Raw genomic sequence first — 16,039 nt, forward strand, 5'->3', positions numbered from 1 at the left:
TCTTCATGCCCTGGCCAATCAATAATCTATCATAAATATACCCAATGAGTTGACCTCCACAGCAACATGAAGCAAAGAACTCCACAGATTCAACACCATCTGGTTAAAAAATTCCATCACATCTCCGTTTTAAAAGGATGCTCCGATATTCTGAGGCTATATACTCTGGTGAGACACTGACCCACCACAGGAAACAACCTCTCCACATCCACTCCATCGAATCTGAACACGATTCAACAGATTTCACTGAGCTCAGCCTGGATTTTTCTGAACTCCAATGAATACAGGTCCAGAGCCTGTTAATTACAACAAAAAAATCAATGTCTTGCAATCTGAAAAGTATACTACAACTGTTAAATTAATCAAGTAGTCCAAAAACAGTGCAGGAAGTGCATATGGGGTCCATTTTGTGGTGACATACTTTTTCGGCTGGAATGGAGGTAGTGTTTAAATGAACTTCCAGAAAATGCATGGAACCAGTTCCCAGGGGATATTTTCCGAGCAGGCTGCATCAGTTTGTTAAAGTGCAGTTTGGAGAACAAGCAGAAACATGGTTATTTCCCTGCCTTGTTGAACACACTATGAGGATGTTCTTTCCCTGCGTTGTAGAACACACTGTGAGAACGTTATTTCACTGACTTGTAGAATACACTGTGAGAACGTTATTTCACTCACTTGCAGAACACACTGTGAGAACGTTATTTCACTGACTTGCAGAATACACTGTGAGAACATTATTTCACTGACTTGTAGAACATGCTCTGAGAAAGTTATTTCCCTGACTTATAGAACATGCTGTGAGAACGTTATTTCCCTGACTTGTAGAACACAGTGTGAGAACGTTATTTCCCTGACTTGTAGAACACGCTGTGAGAACGTTATTTCACTGACTTGTAGAACACACTGTGAGAATGTTATTTCACTGCCTTGTAGAACACACTGTGAGAACATTATTTCCCTGACTTGTAGAACACGCTGCGAGAACATTATTTCCCTGACTTGTAGAACACGCTGTGAGAACGTTATTTCCCTGACTTGTAGAACCCACTGTGAGAACGTTATTTCCCTGACTTGTAGAAGACGCTGTGAGAACGTTATTTCCCTGACTTGTAGAACCCGCTGTGAGAACGTTATTTCCCTGACTTGTAGAACCCGCTGTGAGAACGTTATTTCACTACGTTATAGAACCCGCTGTGAGAACGTTATTTCACTGCCCTGTAGAACACGCTGTGAGAACGTTATTTCCCTGACTTCTAGAACACGCTGTGAGAACGTTACTTCACTGACTTGTAGAACACGCTGTGTGAATGTTATTTCCCTGACTTGTAGAACACGCTGCGAGAACATTATTTCCCTGACTTGTAGAACACGCTGTGAGAACGTTATTTCCCTGACTTGTAGAACCCGCTGTGAGAACGTTATTTCCCTGACTTGTAGAAGACGCTGTGAGAACGTTATTTCCCTGACTTGTAGAACATGCTGTGAGAACGTTATTTCCCTGACTTGTAGAACCCGCTGTGAGAACGTTGTTTCACTGCCTTGTAGAACCCGCTGTGAGAACATTATTTGCCTGACTTGTAGAACACGCTGTGAGAACGTTATTTCCCTGACTTGTAGAACCCGCTGTGAGAACGTTATTTCCCTGACTTGTAGAACCCGCTGTGAGAACGTTATTTCACTACGTAAGAACCCGCTGTGAGAACGTTATTTCCCTGACTTGTAGAACCCGCTGTGAGAACATTATTTCACTGCCCTGTAGAACACGCTGTGAGAACGTTATTTCCCTGACTTCTAGAACACGCTGTGAGAACGTTACTTCACTGACTTGTAGAACACACTGTGAGAACGTTATTTTACTGACTTGTAGAACATGCTGCGAGAATGTTGTTTCCCTGACTTGTAGGACACGCTGTGAGAACGTTATTTCACTGACTTGTAGAACACGCTGCGAGAATGTTGTTTCCCTGACTTGTAGAACACGCTGTGAGAACGTTATTTCACTGACTTGTAGAACACGCTGTGAGAACGTTATTTCCCTGACTTGTAGAACACGCTGTGAGAACGTTATTTCACTGACTTGTAGAACACGCTGTGAGAACGTTATTTCACTGCCTTGTAGAACACGCTGTGAGAACGTTATTTCACTGCCCTGTAGAACACGCTGTGAGAACGTTATTTCCCTGACCAGTAGAACACGCTGTGAGAACGTTATTTCACTGCCTTGTAGAACACGCTGTGAGAACGTTATTTCCCTGACTTGTAGAACCCACTGTGAGAACGTTATTTCCCTGACTTGCAGAACACGCTGCGAGAACGTTATTTCACTGACGTGTAGAGCACGCTGTGAGAACATTATTTAACTGACTTGTAGAACACGCTGTGAGAACGTTGTTTCACTGCCTTGTAGAACACGCTGCGAGAACGTTGTTTCCCTGCCTTGTAGAACACGCTGCGAGAACGTTGTTTCACTGACTTGTAGAACACACTGTGTGAACGTTATTTCCCTGACTAGTAGGACACGCTGTGAGAACGTTATTCCTCTGCCTTGTAGAACACGCTGTGAGAAAATTATTTCCCTGATTTGTAGAACACGCTGTGAGAACATTATTTCACTGACTTGTAGAACCCGCTGTGAGAACGTTATTCCTCTGCCTTGTAGAACACGCTGTGAGAACGTTATTTCCCTGACTTGTAGAACACACTGTGTGAACGTTATTTCCCTGACTGTAGAACCCACTGTGAGAACGTTATTTCCCTGACTTGTAGAACACGCTGCGAGAACGTTATTTCCCTGACTTGTAGAACACGCTGTGAGAACGTTATTTCACTGCCTTGTAGAACACGCTGCGAGAACGTTATTTCCCTACCTTGCAGAACACGTAGTGAGAACGTTATTTCCCTGCCTTGTAGAACACACTGGGAGAACGTTATTTCCCTGACTTGCAGAACCCGCTGTCAGAACGTTACTTCACTGCCTTGTAGAACACGCTGTGAGAACGTTATTTCCCTGACTTATAGAACACGCTGTGAGAACGTTATTTCAGTGACTTGTTGAACACACTGTGTGAACGTTATTTCCCTGACTTGTAGAACACGCTGTGAGAACGTTATTTCCCTGACTTGTAGAAGACGCTGTGAGAACGTTATTTCCCTGACTAGCAGAACACGCTGTGAGAACGTTATTTCACTGACGTGTAGAACACGCTGTGAGAACGTTAATTCACTGACGTGTAGAACACGCTGTGAGAACGTTATTTCACTGACTTGTAGAACACACTGTGAGAACGTTATTTCACTGCCTTGTAGAACACGCTGCGAGAACGTTATTTCACTGCCTTGTGGAACACGCTGTGAGAACGTTATTTCCCTGACTTCTAGAACACGCTGTGAGAACGTTACTTCACTGACTTGTAGAACACACTGTGAGAACGTTATTTTACTGACTTGTAGAACATGCTGCGAGAATGTTGTTTCCCTGACTTGTAGGACACGCTGTGAGAACGTTATTTCACTGACTTGTAGAACATGCTGCGAGAATGTTGTTTCCCTGACTTGTAGAACACGCTGTGAGAACGTTATTTCACTGACTTGTAGAACACGCTGTGAGAACGTTATTTCCCTGACTTGTAGAACACGCTGTGAGAACGTTATTTCACTGACTTGTAGAACACGCTGTGAGAACGTTATTTCACTGCCTTGTAGAACACGCTGTGAGAACGTTATTTCACTGCCCTGTAGAACACGCTGTGAGAACGTTATTTCCCTGACCAGTAGAACACGCTGTGAGAACGTTATTTCACTGCCTTGTAGAACACGCTGTGAGAACGTTATTTCCCTGACTTGTAGAACCCACTGTGAGAACGTTATTTCCCTGACTTGCAGAACACGCTGCGAGAACGTTATTTCACTGACGTGTAGAGCACGCTGTGAGAACGTTATTTCCCTGACTTGTAGAACCCGCTGTGAGAACGTTATTTCCCTGACTTGTAGAACCCGCTGTGAGAACGTTATTTCACTACGTTATAGAACCCGCTGTGAGAATGTTATTTCCCTGACTTGTAGAACCCGCTGTGAGAACATTATTTCACTGCCCTGTAGAACACGCTGTGAGAACGTTATTTCCCTGACTTCTAGAACACGCTGTGAGAACGTTACTTCACTGACTTGTAGAACACACTGTGAGAACGTTATTTCCCTGACTTGAAGAACACGCTGTGAGAACGTGATTTCCCTGAATTGTAGAACGCGCTGTGAGAACGTTATTTTACTGACTTGTAGAACATGCTGCGAGAATGTTGTTTCCCTGACTTGTAGGACACGCTGTGAGAACGTTATTTCACTGACTTGTAGAACATGCTGCGAGAATGTTGTTTCCCTGACTTGTAGAACACGCTGTGAGAACGTTATTTCACTGACTTGTAGAACACGCTGTGAGAACGTTATTTCCCTGACTTGTAGAACACGCTGTGAGAACGTTATTTCACTGACTTGTAGAACACGCTGTGAGAACGTTATTTCACTGCCTTGTAGAACACGCTGTGAGAACGTTATTTCACTGCCCTGTAGAACACGCTGTGAGAATGTTATTTCCCTGACCAGTAGAACACGCTGTGAGAACGTTATTTCACTGCCTTGTAGAACACGCTGTGAGAACGTTATTTCCCTGACTTGTAGAACCCACTGTGAGAACGTTATTTCCCTGACTTGTAGAACCCGCTGTGAGAACGTTATTTCACTGCCTTGTAGAACGCGCTGTGAGAATGTTATTTCCCTGACTTGTAGAACACACGGGGAGAACATTATTTCCCTGACTTGTAGAACCCGCTGTGAGAACGTTATTTCACTACGTTATAGAACCCGCTGTGAGAACGTTATTTCCCTGACTTGTAGAACACGCTGTGTGAATGTTATTTCCCTGACTTGTAGAACCCACTGAGAGAACGTTATTTCCCTGACTAGTAGAACACGCTGTGAGAACGTTATTTCCCTGACTAGTAGAACACGCTGTGAGAACGTTATTTCACTGCCTTTGTAGAACCCGCTGTGAGAACGTTATTTCACTGCCTTGTGAAACATGCTGTGAGAACGTTATTTCCCTGACTTGTAGAACACACTGCGAGAACGTTATTTCACTGACTTGCAGAACACCCTGTGTGAACGTTATTTCCCTGAATTGTAGAACCCGCTGTGAGAACGTTATTTCCCTGACTTATAGAACACGCTGTGAGAATGTTATTTCCCTGACTTGTAGAACACACTGTGTGAACGTTATTTCCCTGACTTGTAGAACACGCTGTGAGAATGTTATTTCACTGCCTTGTAGAACACGCTGTGAGAACATTATTTCCCTGACTTGTAGAACCCGCTGTGAGAACGTTATTTCACTGCCTTGTAGAACACACTGTGAGAATGTTATTTCCCTGACTTGTAGAACACGCTGTGAGAACGTGATTTCCCTGACTTGTAGAACACGCTGTGAGAACGTTATTTCCCTGACTTGTAGAACCCGCTGTGAGAACGTTATTTCACTACGTTATAGAGCCCGCTGTGAGAACGTTATTTCCCTGACTTGTAGAACCCGCTGTGAGAACATTATTTCACTGCCCTGTAGAACACGCTGTGAGAACGTTATTTCCCTGACTTCTAGAACACGCTGTGAGAACGTTACTTCACTGACTTGTAGAACACACTGTGAGAACGTTATTTCCCTGACTTGAAGAACACGCTGTGAGAACGTGATTTCCCTGAATTGTAGAACACGCTGTGAGAACGTTATTTTACTGACTTGTAGAACATGCTGCGAGAATGTTGTTTCCCTGACTTGTAGGACACGCTGTGAGAACGTTATTTCACTGACTTGTAGAACCTGCTGCGAGAATGTTGTTTCCCTGACTTGTAGAACACGCTGTGAGAACGTTATTTCACTGACTTGTAGAACACGCTGTGAGAACGTTATTTCCCTGACTTGTAGAACACGCTGTGAGAACGTTATTTCACTGACTTGTAGAACACGCTGTGAGAACGTTATTTCACTGCTTTGTAGAACACGCTGTGAGAACGTTATTTCACTGCCCTGTAGAACACGCTGTGAGAATGTTATTTCCCTGACCAGTAGAACACGCTGTGAGAACGTTATTTCACTGCCTTGTAGAACACGCTGTGAGAACGTTATTTCCCTGACTTGTAGAACCGACTGTGAGAACGTTATTTCCCTGACTTGTAGAACCCGCTGTGAGAACGTTATTTCACTGCCTTGTAGAACGCGCTGTGAGAATGTTATTTCCCTGACTTGTAGAACACACTGGGAGAACATTATTTCCCTGACTTGTAGAACCCGCTGTGAGAACGTTATTTCACTACGTTATAGAACCCGCTGTGAGAACGTTATTTCACTGCCTTGTAGAACACGCTGTGAGAACGTTATTTCCCTGACTTGTAGAACACGCTGTGTGAATGTTATTTCCCTGACTTGTAGAACCCACTGAGAGAACGTTATTTCCCTGACTAGTAGAACACGCTGTGAGAACGTTATTTCACTGCCTTTGTAGAACCCGCTGCGAGAACGTTATTTCACTGCCTTGTGAAACATGCTGTGAGAACGTTATTTCCCTGACTTGTAGAACACACTGCGAGAACGTTATTTCACTGACTTGCAGAACACCCTGTGTGAACGTTGTTTCACTGCATTGTAGAACACGCTGCGAGAACGTTGTTTCACTGCCTTGTAGAACACGCTGTGAGAACGTTGTTTCACTGCCTTGTTGAACACGCTGCGAGAACATTATTTCCCTGACTTGTAGAACACGCTGTGAGAACGTTATTTCCCTGACTTGTAGAACCCGCTGTGAGAACGTTATTTCCCTGACTTGTAGAAGACGCTGTGAGAACGTTATTTCCCTGACTTGTAGAACATGCTGTGAGAACGTTATTTCCCTGACTTGTAGAACCCGCTGTGAGAACGTTGTTTCCCTGACTTGTAGAACCCGCTGTGAGAACGTTGTTTCACTGCCTTGTAGAACCCGTTGTGAGAACATTATTTCACTGCCCTGTAGAACACGCTGTGAGAACGTTATTTCCCTGACTTCCAGAACACGCTGTGAGAACGTTACTTCACTGACTTGTAGAACACACTGTGAGAATGTTATTTCCCTGACTTGAAGAACACGCTGTGAGAACGTGATTTCCCTGAATTGTAGAACACGCTGTGAGAACGTTATTTTACTGACTTGTAGAACATGCTGCGAGAATGTTGTTTCCCTGACTTGTAGGACACGCTGTGAGAACGTTATTTCACTGACTTGTAGAACATGCTGCGAGAATGTTGTTTCCCTGACTTGTAGAACACGCTGTGAGAACGTTATTTCACTGACTTGTAGAACACGCTGTGAGAACGTTATTTCCCTGACTTGTAGAACACGCTGTGAGAACGTTATTTAACTGACTTGTAGAACACGCTGTGAGAACGTTATTTCACTGCCTTGTAGAACACGCTGTGAGAACGTTATTTCACTGCCCTGTAGAACACGCTGTGAGAACGTTATTTCCCTGACCAGTAGAACACGCTGTGAGAACGTTATTTCACTGCCTTGTAGAACACGCTGTGAGAACGTTATTTCCCTGACTTGTAGAACCCACTGTGAGAACGTTATTTCCCTGACTTGCAGAACACGCTGCGAGAACGTTATTTCACTGACGTGTAGAGGACGCTGTGAGAACAATATTTAACTGACTTGTAGAACACGCTGTGAGAACGTTGTTTCACTGCCTTGTAGAACACGCTGCGAGAACGTTGTTTCCCTGCCTTGTAGAACACGCTGTGAGAACGTTATTTCACTGACTTGTAGAACACGCTGTGAGAACGTTATTTCCCTGACTTGTAGAACACACTGTGTGAACGTTATTTCCCTGACTGTAGAACCCACTGTGAGAACGTTATTTCCCTGACTTGTAGAACACGCTGCGAGAACGTTATTTCCCTGACTTGTAGAACACGCTGTGAGAACGTTATTTCACTGCCTTGTAGAACACGCTGCGAGAACGTTATTTCCCTACCTTGCAGAACACGTAGTGAGAACGTTATTTCCCTGCCTTGTAGAACACACTGGGAGAACGTTATTTCCCTGACTTGCAGAACCCGCTGTCAGAACGTTACTTCACTGCCTTGTAGAACACGCTGTGAGAACGTTATTTCCCTGACTTATAGAACACGCTGTGAGAACGTTATTTCAGTGACTTGTTGAACACACTGTGTGAACGTTATTTCCCTGACTTGTAGAACACGCTGTGAGAACGTTATTTCCCTGACTTGTAGAAGACGCTGTGAGAACGTTATTTCCCTGACTAGCAGAACACGCTGTGAGAACGTTATTTCACTGACGTGTAGAACACGCTGTGAGAACGTTAATTCACTGACGTGTAGAACACGCTGTGAGAACGTTATTTCACTGACTTGTAGAACACACTGTGAGAACGTTATTTCACTGCCTTGTAGAACACGCTGCGAGAACGTTATTTCACTGCCTTGTGGAACACGCTGTGAGAACGTTATTTCCCTGACTTCTAGAACACGCTGTGAGAACGTTACTTCACTGACTTGTAGAACACACTGTGAGAACGTTATTTTACTGACTTGTAGAACATGCTGCGAGAATGTTGTTTCCCTGACTTGTAGGACACGCTGTGAGAACGTTATTTCACTGACTTGTAGAACATGCTGCGAGAATGTTGTTTCCCTGACTTGTAGAACACGCTGTGAGAACGTTATTTCACTGACTTGTAGAACACGCTGTGAGAACGTTATTTCCCTGACTTGTAGAACACGCTGTGAGAACGTTATTTCACTGACTTGTAGAACACGCTGTGAGAACGTTATTTCACTGCCTTGTAGAACACGCTGTGAGAACGTTATTTCACTGCCCTGTAGAACACGCTGTGAGAACGTTATTTCCCTGACCAGTAGAACACGCTGTGAGAACGTTATTTCACTGCCTTGTAGAACACGCTGTGAGAACGTTATTTCCCTGACTTGTAGAACCCACTGTGAGAACGTTATTTCCCTGACTTGCAGAACACGCTGCGAGAACGTTATTTCACTGACGTGTAGAGCACGCTGTGAGAACGTTATTTCCCTGACTTGTAGAACCCGCTGTGAGAACGTTATTTCCCTGACTTGTAGAACCCGCTGTGAGAACGTTATTTCACTACGTTATAGAACCCGCTGTGAGAATGTTATTTCCCTGACTTGTAGAACCCGCTGTGAGAACATTATTTCACTGCCCTGTAGAACACGCTGTGAGAACGTTATTTCCCTGACTTCTAGAACACGCTGTGAGAACGTTACTTCACTGACTTGTAGAACACACTGTGAGAACGTTATTTCCCTGACTTGAAGAACACGCTGTGAGAACGTGATTTCCCTGAATTGTAGAACGCGCTGTGAGAACGTTATTTTACTGACTTGTAGAACATGCTGCGAGAATGTTGTTTCCCTGACTTGTAGGACACGCTGTGAGAACGTTATTTCACTGACTTGTAGAACATGCTGCGAGAATGTTGTTTCCCTGACTTGTAGAACACGCTGTGAGAACGTTATTTCACTGACTTGTAGAACACGCTGTGAGAACGTTATTTCCCTGACTTGTAGAACACGCTGTGAGAACGTTATTTCACTGACTTGTAGAACACGCTGTGAGAACGTTATTTCACTGCCTTGTAGAACACGCTGTGAGAACGTTATTTCACTGCCCTGTAGAACACGCTGTGAGAATGTTATTTCCCTGACCAGTAGAACACGCTGTGAGAACGTTATTTCACTGCCTTGTAGAACACGCTGTGAGAACGTTATTTCCCTGACTTGTAGAACCCACTGTGAGAACGTTATTTCCCTGACTTGTAGAACCCGCTGTGAGAACGTTATTTCACTGCCTTGTAGAACGCGCTGTGAGAATGTTATTTCCCTGACTTGTAGAACACACGGGGAGAACATTATTTCCCTGACTTGTAGAACCCGCTGTGAGAACGTTATTTCACTACGTTATAGAACCCGCTGTGAGAACGTTATTTCCCTGACTTGTAGAACACGCTGTGTGAATGTTATTTCCCTGACTTGTAGAACCCACTGAGAGAACGTTATTTCCCTGACTAGTAGAACACGCTGTGAGAACGTTATTTCCCTGACTAGTAGAACACGCTGTGAGAACGTTATTTCACTGCCTTTGTAGAACCCGCTGTGAGAACGTTATTTCACTGCCTTGTGAAACATGCTGTGAGAACGTTATTTCCCTGACTTGTAGAACACACTGCGAGAACGTTATTTCACTGACTTGCAGAACACCCTGTGTGAACGTTATTTCCCTGAATTGTAGAACCCGCTGTGAGAACGTTATTTCCCTGACTTATAGAACACGCTGTGAGAATGTTATTTCCCTGACTTGTAGAACACACTGTGTGAACGTTATTTCCCTGACTTGTAGAACACGCTGTGAGAATGTTATTTCACTGCCTTGTAGAACACGCTGTGAGAACATTATTTCCCTGACTTGTAGAACCCGCTGTGAGAACGTTATTTCACTGCCTTGTAGAACACACTGTGAGAATGTTATTTCCCTGACTTGTAGAACACGCTGTGAGAACGTGATTTCCCTGACTTGTAGAACACGCTGTGAGAACGTTATTTCCCTGACTTGTAGAACCCGCTGTGAGAACGTTATTTCACTACGTTATAGAGCCCGCTGTGAGAACGTTATTTCCCTGACTTGTAGAACCCGCTGTGAGAACATTATTTCACTGCCCTGTAGAACACGCTGTGAGAACGTTATTTCCCTGACTTCTAGAACACGCTGTGAGAACGTTACTTCACTGACTTGTAGAACACACTGTGAGAACGTTATTTCCCTGACTTGAAGAACACGCTGTGAGAACGTGATTTCCCTGAATTGTAGAACACGCTGTGAGAACGTTATTTTACTGACTTGTAGAACATGCTGCGAGAATGTTGTTTCCCTGACTTGTAGGACACGCTGTGAGAACGTTATTTCACTGACTTGTAGAACCTGCTGCGAGAATGTTGTTTCCCTGACTTGTAGAACACGCTGTGAGAACGTTATTTCACTGACTTGTAGAACACGCTGTGAGAACGTTATTTCCCTGACTTGTAGAACACGCTGTGAGAACGTTATTTCACTGACTTGTAGAACACGCTGTGAGAACGTTATTTCACTGCTTTGTAGAACACGCTGTGAGAACGTTATTTCACTGCCCTGTAGAACACGCTGTGAGAATGTTATTTCCCTGACCAGTAGAACACGCTGTGAGAACGTTATTTCACTGCCTTGTAGAACACGCTGTGAGAACGTTATTTCCCTGACTTGTAGAACCGACTGTGAGAACGTTATTTCCCTGACTTGTAGAACCCGCTGTGAGAACGTTATTTCACTGCCTTGTAGAACGCGCTGTGAGAATGTTATTTCCCTGACTTGTAGAACACACTGGGAGAACATTATTTCCCTGACTTGTAGAACCCGCTGTGAGAACGTTATTTCACTACGTTATAGAACCCGCTGTGAGAACGTTATTTCACTGCCTTGTAGAACACGCTGTGAGAACGTTATTTCCCTGACTTGTAGAACACGCTGTGTGAATGTTATTTCCCTGACTTGTAGAACCCACTGAGAGAACGTTATTTCCCTGACTAGTAGAACACGCTGTGAGAACGTTATTTCACTGCCTTTGTAGAACCCGCTGCGAGAACGTTATTTCACTGCCTTGTGAAACATGCTGTGAGAACGTTATTTCCCTGACTTGTAGAACACACTGCGAGAACGTTATTTCACTGACTTGCAGAACACCCTGTGTGAACGTTGTTTCACTGCATTGTAGAACACGCTGCGAGAACGTTGTTTCACTGCCTTGTAGAACACGCTGTGAGAACGTTGTTTCACTGCCTTGTTGAACACGCTGCGAGAACATTATTTCCCTGACTTGTAGAACACGCTGTGAGAACGTTATTTCCCTGACTTGTAGAACCCGCTGTGAGAACGTTATTTCCCTGACTTGTAGAAGACGCTGTGAGAACGTTATTTCCCTGACTTGTAGAACATGCTGTGAGAACGTTATTTCCCTGACTTGTAGAACCCGCTGTGAGAACGTTGTTTCCCTGACTTGTAGAACCCGCTGTGAGAACGTTGTTTCACTGCCTTGTAGAACCCGTTGTGAGAACATTATTTCACTGCCCTGTAGAACACGCTGTGAGAACGTTATTTCCCTGACTTCCAGAACACGCTGTGAGAACGTTACTTCACTGACTTGTAGAACACACTGTGAGAATGTTATTTCCCTGACTTGAAGAACACGCTGTGAGAACGTGATTTCCCTGAATTGTAGAACACGCTGTGAGAACGTTATTTTACTGACTTGTAGAACATGCTGCGAGAATGTTGTTTCCCTGACTTGTAGGACACGCTGTGAGAACGTTATTTCACTGACTTGTAGAACATGCTGCGAGAATGTTGTTTCCCTGACTTGTAGAACACGCTGTGAGAACGTTATTTCACTGACTTGTAGAACACGCTGTGAGAACGTTATTTCCCTGACTTGTAGAACACGCTGTGAGAACGTTATTTAACTGACTTGTAGAACACGCTGTGAGAACGTTATTTCACTGCCTTGTAGAACACGCTGTGAGAACGTTATTTCACTGCCCTGTAGAACACGCTGTGAGAACGTTATTTCCCTGACCAGTAGAACACGCTGTGAGAACGTTATTTCACTGCCTTGTAGAACACGCTGTGAGAACGTTATTTCCCTGACTTGTAGAACCCACTGTGAGAACGTTATTTCCCTGACTTGCAGAACACGCTGCGAGAACGTTATTTCACTGACGTGTAGAGGACGCTGTGAGAACAATATTTAACTGACTTGTAGAACACGCTGTGAGAACGTTGTTTCACTGCCTTGTAGAACACGCTGCGAGAACGTTGTTTCCCTGCCTTGTAGAACACGCTGTGAGAACGTTATTTCACTGACTTGTAGAACACGCTGTGAGAACGTTATTTCCCTGACTTGTAGAACACGCTGCGAGAACGTTGTTTCACTGACTTGTAGAACACACTGTGTGAACGTTATTTCCCTGACTAGTAGAACACGCTGTGAGAACGTTATTTCACTGACTTGTAGAACACGCTGTGAGAACGTTATTTCACTGAATTGCAGAACACACTGTGAGAACGTTATTTCACTGACTTGTAGAACACGCTGTGAGAACGTTATTTCACTGACTTGTAGAACCCACTGTGAGAACGTTATTTCACTGACTTGTCGAACCCACTGTGAGAACGTTATTTCCCTGCCTTGTAGAACCCGCTGTGAGAACGTTATTTCCCTGACTTGTAGAACACTCTGTGAGAACATTATTTCACTGCCTTGTAGAACACGCTCTGAGAACGTTATTTCCCTGACTTTTAGAACACGCTGTGAGAACGTTATTTCCCTGACTTGTAGAACACGCTGCGAGAACGTTATTTCCCTGACTTGTAGAACACGCTGTGAGAACATTATTTCCCTGACTTGTAGAAGACGCTGCGAGAACGTTATTTCCCTGACTTTTAGAACACGCTGCGAGAACGTTATTTCCCTGACTTGTAGAACACGCTGTGTGAACGTTATTTCACTGACCTGTTGAACACGCTGTGAGAACGTTATTTCACTGCCTTGTAGAAAACGCTGTGAGAACGTTATTTCACTGACTTGTAAATCACACTGTGAGAACATTATTTCCCTGACTTGTAGAACCCGCTGTGAGAACGTTATTTCCCTGACTTATAGAACACACTGTGTGAACGTTATTTCACTGACTTGTAGAACACGCTATGAGAATGTTATTTCACTGCCTTGTAGAACACGCTGTGAGAACATTATTTCCCTGACTTGTAGAACCCGCTGTGAGAACGTTATTTCCCTGACTTGTAGAACACACTGGGAGAACATTATTTCCCTGACTAGTAGAACACGCTGTGAGAACGTTATTTCCCTGACTAGTAGAACACGCTGAGAGAACGTTATTTCTCTGCCTTTGTAGAACCCGCTGTGAGAACGTTATTTCACTGCCTTGTGAAACATGCTGTGAGAACGTTATTTCCCTGACTTGTAGAACACACTGCGAGAACGTTATTTCACTGACTTGCAGAACACCCTGTGTGAACGTTATTTCCCTGAATTGTAGAACCCGCTGTGAGAACGTTATTTCCCTGACTTATAGAACACGCTGTGAGAACGTTATTTCCCTGACTTGTAGAACGCACTGTGTGAACGTTATTTCCCTGACTTGTAGAACACGCTGTGAGAATGTTATTTCACTGCCTTGTAGAACACGCTGTGAGAACATTATTTCCCTGACTTGTAGAACCCGCTGTGAGAACGTTATTTCACTGCCTTGTAGAACACACTGTGAGAATGTTATTTCCCTGACTTGTAGAACACACTGTGGGAACGTTATTTCCCTGACTTGAAGAACACGCTGTGAGAACGTGATTTCCCTGACTTGTAGAACACGCTGTGAGAACGTTATTTCCCTGACTCGTAGAACACTCTGTGAGAACGTTATTTCACTGACTTGTAGAACACGCTGCGAGAACGTTATTTCCCTGACTTGTAGAACACGCTGCGAGAACGTTGTTTCACTGCCTTGTAGAACACGCTGTGAGAACGTTGTTTCACTGCCTTGTTGAACACGCTGCGAGAACATTATTTCCCTGACTTGTAGAACACGCTGTGAGAACGTTATTTCCCTGACTTGTAGAACCCGCTGTGAGAACGTTATTTCTCTGACTTGTAGAAGACGCTGTGAGAATGTTATTTCCCTGACTTGTAGAACATGCTGTGAGAACGTTATTTCCCTGACTTGTAGAACCCGCTGTGAGAACGTTGTTTCACTGCCTTGTAGAACCCGCTGTGAGACCATTATTTCCCTGACTTGTAGAACACGCTGTGAGAACGTTATTTCCCTGACTTGTCGAACCCGCTGTGAGAACGTTATTTCCCTGACTTGTAGAACCCGCTGTGAGAACGTTATTTCACTACGTTATAGAACCCGCTGTGAGAACGTTATTTCCCTGACTTGTAGAACCCGCTGTGAGAACATTATTTCACTGCCCTGTAGAACACGCTGTGAGAACGTTATTTCCCTGACTTCTAGAACACGCTGTGAGAACGTTACTTCACTGACTTGTAGAACACACTGTGAGAACGTTATTTCCCTGACTTGAAGAACACGCTGTGAGAACGTGATTTCCCTGAATTGTAGAACACGCTGTGAGAACGTTATTTTACTGACTTGTAGAACATGCTGCGAGAATGTTGTTTCCCTGACTTGTAGGACACGCTGTGAGAACGTTATTTCACTGACTTGTAGAACATGCTGCGAGAATGTTGTTTCCCTGACTTGTAGAACACGCTGTGAGAACGTTATTTCACTGACTTGTAGAACACGCTGTGAGAACGTTATTTCCCTGACTTGTAGAACACGCTTTGAGAACGTTATTTCACTGACTTGTAGAACACGCTGTGAGAACGTTATTTCACTGCCTTGTAGAACACGCTGTGAGAACGTTATTTCACTGCCCTGTAGAACACGCTGTGAGAACGTTATTTCCCTGACCAGTAGAACACGCTGTGAGAACGTTATTTCCCTGACTTGTAGAACCCACTGTGAGAACGTTATTTCCCTGACTTGTAGAACCCGCTGTGAGAACGTTATTTCACTGCCTTGTAGAACGCGCTTTGAGAATGTTATTTCCCTGACTTGCAGAACACACTGGGAGAACATTATTTCCCTGACTTGTAGAACCCGCTGTGAGAACGTTGTTTCACTGCCTTGTAGAACCCGCTGTGAGACCATTATTTCCCTGACTTGTAGAACACGCTGTGAGAACGTTATTTCCCTGACTTGTAGAACCCGCTGTGAGAACGTTATTTCCCTGACTTGTAGAACCCGCTGTGAGAACGTTATTTCACTACGTTATAGAACCCGCTGTGAGAACGTTAT

General features: G+C 44.2%; 1 protein-coding gene across 2 annotated transcripts in view; it reads left to right on the plus strand.

The window, feature by feature from the left end:
* LOC140185149 (uncharacterized) overlaps positions 1–16,039 on the plus strand; it is a 252,545-nt gene that overhangs the window by 147,650 nt on the left and 88,856 nt on the right. The window lies entirely within an intron of this gene.

Source organism: Mobula birostris, chromosome 20, assembly GCF_030028105.1.
Source record: "Mobula birostris isolate sMobBir1 chromosome 20, sMobBir1.hap1, whole genome shotgun sequence".
NCBI lineage: Eukaryota > Metazoa > Chordata > Chondrichthyes > Myliobatiformes > Myliobatidae > Mobula > Mobula birostris.